This window comes from Miscanthus floridulus, chromosome 6 (genome assembly GCF_019320115.1).
Source record: "Miscanthus floridulus cultivar M001 chromosome 6, ASM1932011v1, whole genome shotgun sequence".
Lineage (NCBI taxonomy): Eukaryota > Viridiplantae > Streptophyta > Magnoliopsida > Poales > Poaceae > Miscanthus > Miscanthus floridulus.
The window spans coordinates 9,233,172-9,243,412 of NC_089585.1; the positions used below are offsets into that span (position 1 = coordinate 9,233,172).

Here is a 10,241-nt window from a genome sequence, read left to right on the forward strand (position 1 = left end):
ACTGATTTTCCTTTTTTGATTTTATACTACATCATCTGAATTGGTTAGTTGAATTTGGATGCTGATTGTATTGTTGTTCCGTATAATTTTTCTTTTGTTCACACTCTGAAAAGGAGGTTGTTATGCAGGATAGTGTCGTGGAGTAGTGCTTTTTCTTTTGAGTGTTAATAAGTCCGTGCTCTTGTAAAGCTGGCATCCCAGCAAAACTTGTTACTTTTGTTCTTCAGCTTTCAATAGAAGCTGGGCCTTTTGCCTTTGGTCTAAAAAAAAAGTGAAGTACAGTGTCAAGTGTAGTGCTTGCTGTCTGGCGACGACTTGGCAGGTGGTTGGAGAGCTGCAGATCGAGGGGGATGCCTCCTGGTGTGATGATGAGTGGCAGGAGTCGAACTCGAAGCAGGTGGCGGGGCGCGTGCGCGGCGCCGCTGCTGCTGCTGCGGCGGTGCGCGCTCGTCATGGCATGCGTGGGCGGCGCGCTGGCCGTGGACGCGCAGGGCGCGGCGCTGCTGGCGTGGAAGCGCACGCTGCGGGGCGGCGCGGAGGCGCTGGGGGACCGGAGGGAGTCCGACGCGTCGCCGTGCCGGTGGACGGGGGTGTCCTGCAACGCGGCGGGCCGGGTCACGGAGCTCAGCCTGCAGTTCGTCGACCTGCACGGCGGCGTCCCCGCCGACCTGCCCGCTTCCGCCGTGGGCGCCACGCTGACGCGGCTCGTGCTCACGGGCACCAACCTCACGGGCCCCATCCCGCCGCAGCTCAGCAACCTCAAGAACCTGCTGCTGTGGCAGAACAACCTCGTCGGCGTCATACCGCCGGAGCTCGGGGCGTGCGCGGGGCTCACCGTCATGGACCTGTCCATGAACGGCCTCACCGGCCACATCCGGGCGTCGCTCGGGAACCTGACGTCGCTGCAGGAGCTTCAGCTCAGCGTGAACAAGGTGTCCGGCCCGATCCCGGCCGAGCTCGCGCGCTGCACCAACCTCACCGACCTCGAGCTCGACAACAACCAGATATCCGGCGCCATCCCCGCTGAGATCGGTAAGCTCACGGCGCTGCGCTTGCTCTACCTCTGGGCCAATCAACTCACGGGGAGCATCCCGCCGGAGATCGGCGGCTGCGCGAGCCTCGAGTCGCTCGACCTGTCGCAGAACGCGCTCACCGGGCCCATCCCGCGGTCCCTCTTCCGGCTGCCGCGGCTCTTCAAGCTGCTGCTCATCGACAATACCTTCTCCGGCGAGATACCACCGGAGATTGCCAACTGCACGTCGCTCGTCCGGTTCCGTGCAAGCGGCAACCACCTCGCCGGCGCGATTCCTCCCGAGGTTGGTAAGCTTGGCAACCTCAGCTTCTTTGACCTGAGCTCGAACAGGTTGTCAGGCGCCATCCCGGCGGAGATCTCCGGGTGCCGGAACCTCACGTTCGTTGACCTCCACGGCAATGCCATCGCCGGAGTTTTGCCTCCGGGGCTGTTCCACGACATGCTCTGGCTGCAGTACCTGGACCTGTCGTACAACTCCATCGGCGGTGCGATCCCGTCGGACATCGGCAAGCTCGGCTCGCTCACCAAGCTCGTCCTTGGCTGGAACAGGCTCACGGGCCACATACCTCCGGAGATCGGTTCCTGTTCACGGCTCCAGCTCCTGGACCTCGGCGGCAACACGCTGTCCGGCGCGATACCGGCGAGCACCGGCAAGATTCCCGGGCTGGAGATTGCTCTCAATCTGAGCTGCAACGGCTTGTCTGGCGCGATACCCAAGGAGTTCGGTGGCCTCGTGCGGATTGGCGTGCTCGACGTGTCGTACAACCAGCTCTCCGGTGATCTCCAGCCTCTGTCCGTGCTCCAGAACCTCGTGGCCCTCAACGTCTCCTTCAACGACTTCACCGGCCGCGCGCCCGCGACTGCGTTCTTCGCGAAGCTGCCGACGAGCGACGTGGAGGGCAACCCAGGCCTGTGCCTCTCGCGGTGCCCCGGCGACACCAGCGAGCGCGAGCGCGCGGCCCGCGTCGCCACCGCCGTCCTGGTGTCCGCGCTCGTCGCCCTCCTCGCCGCCGCGGCGTTCCTCCTCGTCGGCCGTCGCAGACGTTCCTCGTCGGTGTTGTTCGGCGGCGCGCGCTCCGACGACGACGGCAAGGACGCCGAGATGCTGCCGCCGTGGGACGTGACGTTGTACCAGAAGCTGGAGATCAGCGTGGGCGACGTGGCGCGCAGCCTGACGCCCGCGAACATCATCGGGCAGGGCTGGTCAGGGTCGGTGTACCGCGCGAGCGTGCCGTCCACGGGCGCGGCCATCGCCGTGAAGAGGTTCCGGTCGTCCGCCGAGGCGTTCGCGTGCGAGGTCGGCGTGCTGCCCCGGGTGCGCCACCTCAACATCGTGCGGCTCCTCGGGTGGGCCGCCGGACGCGCCTCCTCTTCTACGACTACCTCCCGAACGGCACCCTCGGCGGCCTGCTGCACAGCACCGGCGGATCCACCGGTGGTGCCGTGGTGGAGTGGGAGGTGCGGCTGTCAATCGCCGTCAGCGTGGCCGAGGGCCTCGCGTACCTGCACCACGACTGCGTGCCGGCGATCCTCCACCGCGACGTCAAGGCCGACAACATCCTCCTCAGCGAGCGGTACGAGGCGTGCCTCGCCGACTTCGGCCTCGCCAGGGTCACCGAGGACGGCGCCAACTCGTCGCCTCCGCCGTTCGCCGGGTCGTACGGGTACATCGCTCCCGGTAAGCCAGCCGCCTTTTTTCCCCTTCCCTTATAGTACTGCAATGCAATCCCGGTCGTTCGTTACAACTTAGTACAAGAAGCTGACGGTTGTGATTTGGTCCCTCCCTCCCTCCCTGGCCTCCCGCGCGCAGAATACGGGTGCATGACCAAGATCACGACGAAGAGCGACGTGTACAGCTTCGGGGTGGTGCTGCTGGAGGCCATCACGGGGCGGCACCCGGTGGAGGCGACGTTCGGGGAGGGGCGGAGTGTGGTGCAGTGGATGCGCGAGTACCTCCACCAGAAGCGCGACCCCGCGGAGGTGATCGACCAGCGGCTGCAGGGGCGACCGGACACTCAGGTGCAGGAGATGCTGCAGGCGCTCGGGATCGCGCTGCTGTGCGCCAGCGCGCGGCCCGAGGACCGGCCGACCATGAAGGACGTGGCGGCGCTGCTGCGCGGCCTCCGGAGCGACGACGGTGCCGAGGCGCGGAAGGTCAGCGGCGGCGGCGGCGGGTGCGGGGCCGGGGCGAGGCTGCTGGACTCGGCCAGGTGGGCCGCTGCGGCCTCCTCCCTTGCCAAACCCACGGCCCAAGCCCAGTCGCAGTCCACGTCCAGCTCGTTGGCGTACTAAATGTAATAGCGTCGCCGACCTAACTCAGAAGAGGACCGCGCCGCCCATGGTGGCTTCGTCTTCATCCAATTGGCTCTGACATGGTGACATTGACTGGACGTCGTCGAGCCTAGCTATGAACCGTCGGCGTACAAACGAACCGCCGCTCGCCGCCAAGGCAAGGCGGTGTAGAAGGAGCGGCGGACGCTCACTGCAACCACCTGTTAGATTGATCTCCTAACCAATAAGTCCAACGGCTTATTGGGCCTTGGTCACGCGCTCTGATCGGGGGCGCCCAACCTTACATGGTTGGTGGGCCCCCGTCGCACTGCGCTATATAAAGAGGTGGGGGCCGGCGGCTCAAAGCACGAGGTTCGCCGTGAGCCACAAACCCACCGACAAACCCTAGACCGATCTAAGAGGGCGCGCAGCCAGCGACGGGAAGCTCCGCTGACTCTCGCCGTCGTCACTGCTACGCCCCGTCTGCACTGCATCGACGTCCGTGCAACCTCTACTCCACCCGTCGCTGCCCGTGTGCTGCCTCCATCAACGAACCAGTGATGGCCAGCTCAACCGCGACTTCATCCGAAGGCTCAGGTTCAACACCAGCATCTCTACCCTATCTCCCACTCTCTACTTGTTCTAGTTCATCATGTTCAACAGCAAACTGTCTAGATCTACCCTAGTCGATCCACAGTTTACTACAATGGTACCGGAGCCTTTTTCTAGCGGTAGATCTGGATCGGGGAAAGAAAGAAATCGAACCCTAATCCTCAATCGGGTACGGGAAAAGTGAGAACAGATTGAGACATGGTCTCGACATCCTAACCCTAACCAAGGAAGGGGACTGACTGAGAAACAAAAGAACCGCGCCGGGATCCGGCGACCGCTCGGTGACTGACTGAGAAAAAGAAATAAACCGATTTCAAATCGGGGGGAAGAAGAAAACAGTTACGTCCCCAATCCTAACCCTAACCCTAATCGGGAAATCATGCAAAATCCGAATCAAAGAAACCGGAAAAGGATGAAAAGGATCCCGATCTCGGATCGGATCAGAAAGAACCCTAACCCTAGAAATGAAACCCTAACCCTAGATCGGGTTTTGGGGAAGGAAAAGGATGAAGAGGGGAACCTACCCGGTCCTCCCGACACCGCCGTCGCGCGGAAAGCTACCACCGTGCGGGCGGTGATCACCGCCGCCATGGTTGGCGAGCGGATAGAGGCCCGGCTCGGCCGTGGCTCAGGACAGCGGTCCAATGCCGCTCGACGGCGGCGCGCTCTGCCATGGGCGAGCGCGCGCACCGGCGAGGGGCTTGGCACCGGTGTCGTCCTCCCTTCTTCTCCGGTGACGAGGTGGCCGCGCGCTCCCTTCGTCTTCGCTACCATCGCCATGGGAGAGGAGAGGAGAAAGAGAAATGGTCTAGGGTTTTCGGGGGGGGGGGGGCGCGGCCGGCCGGGCTTTTGATGCCCCGAGCTGTGCGTTCCACCGCTCGATCTGGATCAACGGCCACCAGCGCATCGGGCCACATTCAGCCCAGGCGCGAAAGGGCGCAAGGTCGAATTCCCGGCCCAGGCCCAGGTTGCGGCCTGGGCGCGGGGGTGCGCTGGCGCGCGCGGCTGGGCCGAGGGAAGCTGGGCTGGGACAGCAGGCGCGCGCGGCTGGGCCGGGTGCGCTGACGGGCGCGCGTGTGAACAGGCCATGGGCCGTTTTTGCTGGGCCGCGCAAACTGATTGATGGATCGGGCCGAAATGGCCAAATAAATAGTAAAGTCACAGTTTTGTTTTTTCTTATTTTCTAGAAAATAATTTGATCAATTTGAATTGAATTTTTTGTGATAATTTTCTGTACAAAATTTATCCAACGATAATTTTGTTCAGTAAATAGTAAAGTTGCTTCTAAAAAATAGGAAAATGATTATTGAATGTTAATTTTTCCGCTGCGTATTTAAAGTAATTATGGACTTTTAATTAAATTCGAACCAACGGGAGAATTTGATTTTAAGAGCCAAGAGATTAAAAATGAGTTGATTATGATATTGTTATTTTCTGACCAACGTTGTTAATAGCAATATTATAATTTTAAATGATTATGCATTATTTCTATTTCTGTCCAACGGTGATGTAGATTTAATGTATAAAATAATTGTATATTTTAATTTTGACCAACGTTAAACTAAGGCATGCAATTATTGTTGTTATTTCTGTTCTCACACTATTTGAATTGTGTTTTCAGGAGGATACAACTTAATGAGTTGTATCAAAGAGATCCCCACTCTAAAAGGTGATAACTATATTGAGTGGAAGAAAAAGATAGACCTGGCCTTTATCCTCGCTGAGGTGGACTGGGTTGTCACCACACCGTGTCCCAAAGAACTTGTGGCACCGGTGAGGGAGACAGATGAGACTGATGCTGCATGGCAGAACAGAGAGCGAGATTTTGCTCCCGTAAAGATGTCCTATGACCTTGAGCATAGGAAATGGGTCACTACCAACAAGAAGTGTTTGACAGTGATAAAGAACACCATTGAGCCTGCTATTGTGGGCTCAATTCCAAACTGTGACACAGTCATAGAGTACCTAGATAGAATAAAGAGTAAGTTCACTAGCTCTTTAAAAACATGCAACCCAGCTGATCAAGCAGCTGATTACAGAAAGGTACTCTGGTGACGGCAGTGGCATTAGAGAGCACATACTGAGAATGAGCAATCTGGCATCTAAGCTCAAACCAATGGATTTGGTACTCAAGGATGAGTTTCTTATTCATTTGATTTTTGCTTCCTTGCCCAAAGAATTTGACACCTTTGTTGTTAATTACAACATACAGCCTGAAAAATGGGATTTGGAAAAGCTCATAGCCATGTGTGTGCAGGAGGAGAAAAGAATAAAAGTTTCACAAGGTGGTTCTGTCAACTACCTAAAAGATAAGAAAAAGAACTATAATAACAGCTCTTCCTCCAAGTCATCTAGAAAAGGTCCCATGCAACAGTCTTAGAACCAGCAATTCCCAGTGGCTAAAGACCAGTGTCTCCACTGCAAGAAGACGGGACATTATAAAAAGAATTGTCCTGATTTCTTAAAGATGATTATGAAGAATAAAGGTGAGAACATTATTACGTTCGTAAATGAATCCTTGTATGTAAAGTTTTCAAAATCTACTTGGTGGATTGATTCAGGTGCAACTATTCATATTGCTAATTCATTACAGGGATTCCGTTCGATGAGAACTTTGCAAAGAAGCGAAAGTTTCATTAAAGTCGCAAATGGAGTACAAGCAGATGTTGAGGCCGTTGGAGATCTTCCTCTAGAGCTTCCAGATGGCTTCATACTTTTTCTTAGAGATGTTCTTTATGTACCTTCTTTGCAAAGAAACCTTATTAGTGTATCAAAGTTGGACCATGATGGTTATGATTGCCATTTTGGAAATGGCAAATGTCAGATATTGTTTAATAATAAATGTGTTGGTCTTGCCTTCCGACAAGACGAGCTTTATTTGTTATCATTTCGTGAAAATGTGAATTCCGTATGTGATGTGAATGAAATTGTATCCTCATCGAACAATGGAAACAGAAAACGAAAGAGAGCTCACGATGCGTTGTCGAAATTATGGCACTGTCGTTTAGGCCATATTTCGAGGGGGAGAATAGAAAGACTAGTTAAGAATGATATTCTTCCTCCATTAGAGCTCTCAGAGTTAGAACAATGTAGAGATTGCATAAAAGAAAAGTATGTAAAGAAAATTAAGAAAGATGCCAAACGAAGCACATGAATCCTACAGATTATTCACACAGACATATGTGGTCCTTTTCCTGTGAAAAGTGTGGATGGTTATGATTCATTCATAACATTCATAGACGATTACTCTCGGTTTGGCTACATTTATCCAATTAAAGAAAGAACAGAAGTATTGGATAAATTTAAAATATTTAAAGCAGAAGTTGAAAATCAGCATGATTTAAAGATTAAGATTGTCAGGTCTGACCATGGAGGAGAGTACTACGGTCGGCATACCCCATATGGACAAGTTCCTGGACCTTTTGCAAGGTTCTTACAGGAGAATAGTATAGTCGCCCAGTATTCAACACCGGGCGAACCTCAGCAGAATGGAGTAGCTAAAAGGCGTAACCGTACCCTGATGGATATGGTGCGTAGTATGATAAGTTACTCCACTTTACCCACGAGTCTGTGGATGGAGGCGTTAAAAGCCGCCATTCATATTCTCAATAGAGTACCAAGTAAGTCGGTGCCCAAAACACCGTATAAGTTGTGGACAGGAAGAGTACCCTCACTTAACCACTTGCGTGTGTGGGGGAGCCCTGCTGAGGCTAAAGTTTTTAACCCAAACATTGGGAAGCTAGATCCCAAAACAGTGAGTTGCCATTTCATTGGCTACCCAGAAAAGTCAAAAGGTTTTTGTTTCTACTGTCCTAATAGACATACAAAGTTTGTGGAAACGAGACACGCTGTCTTCTTAAAGGATGAAATGATTAGGGGGAGCATGGTAGCTCGAGAAATTGATCTTGAAGAGAAGCGGGTATATGCACCCACTCCGATCATTCATGAGCCATTTTTCTCACTACCTGCTGTTGCTGCACCAACAGTATAAGACACTGTGGTGCCAACACCTATTGTTATCTCGCCTGTGGCAACAATAAATGATGATGAGGAACCTGTAGCTCAGGATCCTATAGAACTTATTGCCACACATGAGGAGGAGCAACAACAGCCTCAAACCGAAAATGTGCCAATTGAGGAGGCCCCTAGAAGGTCTCAAAGAGTTAGAAAATCAGTTATTCCTGCTGATTATGAAGTGTACAACACTGAAGAATTTCAAATGGAGGATGATCCCACCTCATTTGAAGAAGCCATGAAAAGTGATCATTCATCAAAGTGGCTTGAGGCCATGGAAGATGAGATGAGATCAATGAATGCAAATAAAGTTTGGGATTTGGAGATAATGCCTAAAAGAGCCAAAATAGTAGGCTGTAAATGGGTCTACACAACAAAACTTGACTCTCAAGGGAATATAGAGAGATATAAAGCCCGACTTGTGGCAAAAGGCTTTACACAAAGAGAAGGGATTAATTACAATGAGACCTTTTCTCCAGTCTCATGTAAGGATTCCTTCAGAATCATAATGGCATTAGTGGCACATTATGATTTGGAATTACATCAGATGGATGTAAAGACGACATTTCTCAACCGAGACTTAGAGGAAAATGTTTACATGGCACAACCGAAAGGTTTTGTCATGGAAGGAAAAGAACGTTTGGGATGCCGCCTAAAGAAATCTATTTATGGATTAAAACAAGCTTCAAGACAGTGGTACTTGAAGTTTGATCAGACAATAAAGAATTTTGGGTTTAAAGATAATGTTGAGGACAATTGTGTCTACGCAAAGTTTAAGAATGGAAAGTTTATCTTCCTTGTCCTGTATGTGGATGATATCTTACTTGCTAGTAGTGATGTCAGTTTACTACTAGAAACAAAGAAGTTTTTGTCCTCAAAGTTTGATATGAAAGATCTTGGTGAAGCTTCATTCGTTCTAGGGATCGAGATTCACCGAGATAGAAGTAAAGGGGTATTAGGACTGTCACAAAAGGCATACATAGAAAAAATCTTAAAGAAATTCAGTATGCACAAATGTAGTCCCTCACCTGCTCCTATAGTCAAGGGCGACAGATATGGGGATTTTCAATGCCCCAGGAACCAATATGAGATCGATCAAATGAAAGTGGTTCCATATGCTTCAGCTGTCGGAAGCTTGCAATATGCTCAAGTGTGTACGCGCCCTGACTTGGCATTTGTTACCGGGTTACTTGGCAGATTCCAGAGCAATCCTGGAATAGAACACTAGAAATTGGTAAAGAAAGTCTTGCGTTATTTGCAAGGAACGAAAGGCCTCATGATGACGTATAGAAGATCTGATTCACTCCATATAGTGGGATATTCAGATTCTGATTATACGGGAGATAATAGAAAATCCATGTCTGGATATGTGTTTACTCTCGCAGGGGGAGCTATTTCATGGAAAAGCTCAAAGCAAACCGTCACTACATTGTCCACAATGTATGTCGAGTTTGTAGCATGTTATGAGGCAACGGGGCAGGTGAACTGGCTAAAGAAGTTCATACCCGGTTTGAAGGTGGTTGACAACATCAATAGACCACTGAAGTTATACTGCGATAATAATCCAGCGGTACAGTATGCTCACAACAATAGGTCAAGTGGTGCTGCCAAACACATTGACATAAAGTATTATGTTGTGAAGGATAAAGTCCGGGATCAAATGATAAGTCTTGAGCATATAAGTACCGAAAAGATGCTCGCGGATCCGCTTACAAAAGGCTTACCACCCAACGTGTTCAGAGAACATGTAGCCGGCATGGGTTTAAGGGAAAGCCTATGATTCCTGGACTATAAAGGACCCAAAAGTTAAAGTAACTATTTCAGATCAGAGACGTGCATTGTAGCTGTTAAATCTATCGGCGATTGACCGTGATGATGAGACATGCTCTATGCATCATCTGTGAAGAAATGAGTAAGGATAAAAGGATTGAAGTTTTAAAGTTTAAAGATGAAAGTAATAGTGAGATCAAGGGGGAGAATGTTAGATTGATCTCCTAACCAATAAGCCCAACGGCTTATTGGGCCTTGGTCACGCGTCCTGATCGGGGGCGCCCAACCCTACATGGTTGGTGGGCCCCCGTCGCACTGCGCTATATAAAGAGGTGGGGGCCGGCGGCTCAAAGCACGAGGTTCGCCGTGAGCCGCAAACCCACCGACAAACCCTAGACCGATCTAAGAGGGCGCGCAGCCAGCGACGGGAAGCTCCGCTGACTCTCGCCGTCGTCACTGCTACGCCCCGTCTACACTGCATCGACATCCGTGCAACCTCTACTCCACCCGTCGCTGCCCGTGTGCTGCCTCCATCAACGAA

The 10,241-nt window shown here is 51.8% G+C and overlaps 1 pseudogene; it reads left to right on the forward strand.

Annotated features, from left to right (window-relative positions):
- The first annotated feature begins 314 nt into the window (after positions 1–314).
- On the forward strand, positions 315–6,774 carry LOC136457582 (leucine-rich repeat receptor-like serine/threonine-protein kinase RGI4; annotated as a pseudogene).
- Positions 6,775–10,241: the final 3,467 nt, after the last annotated feature.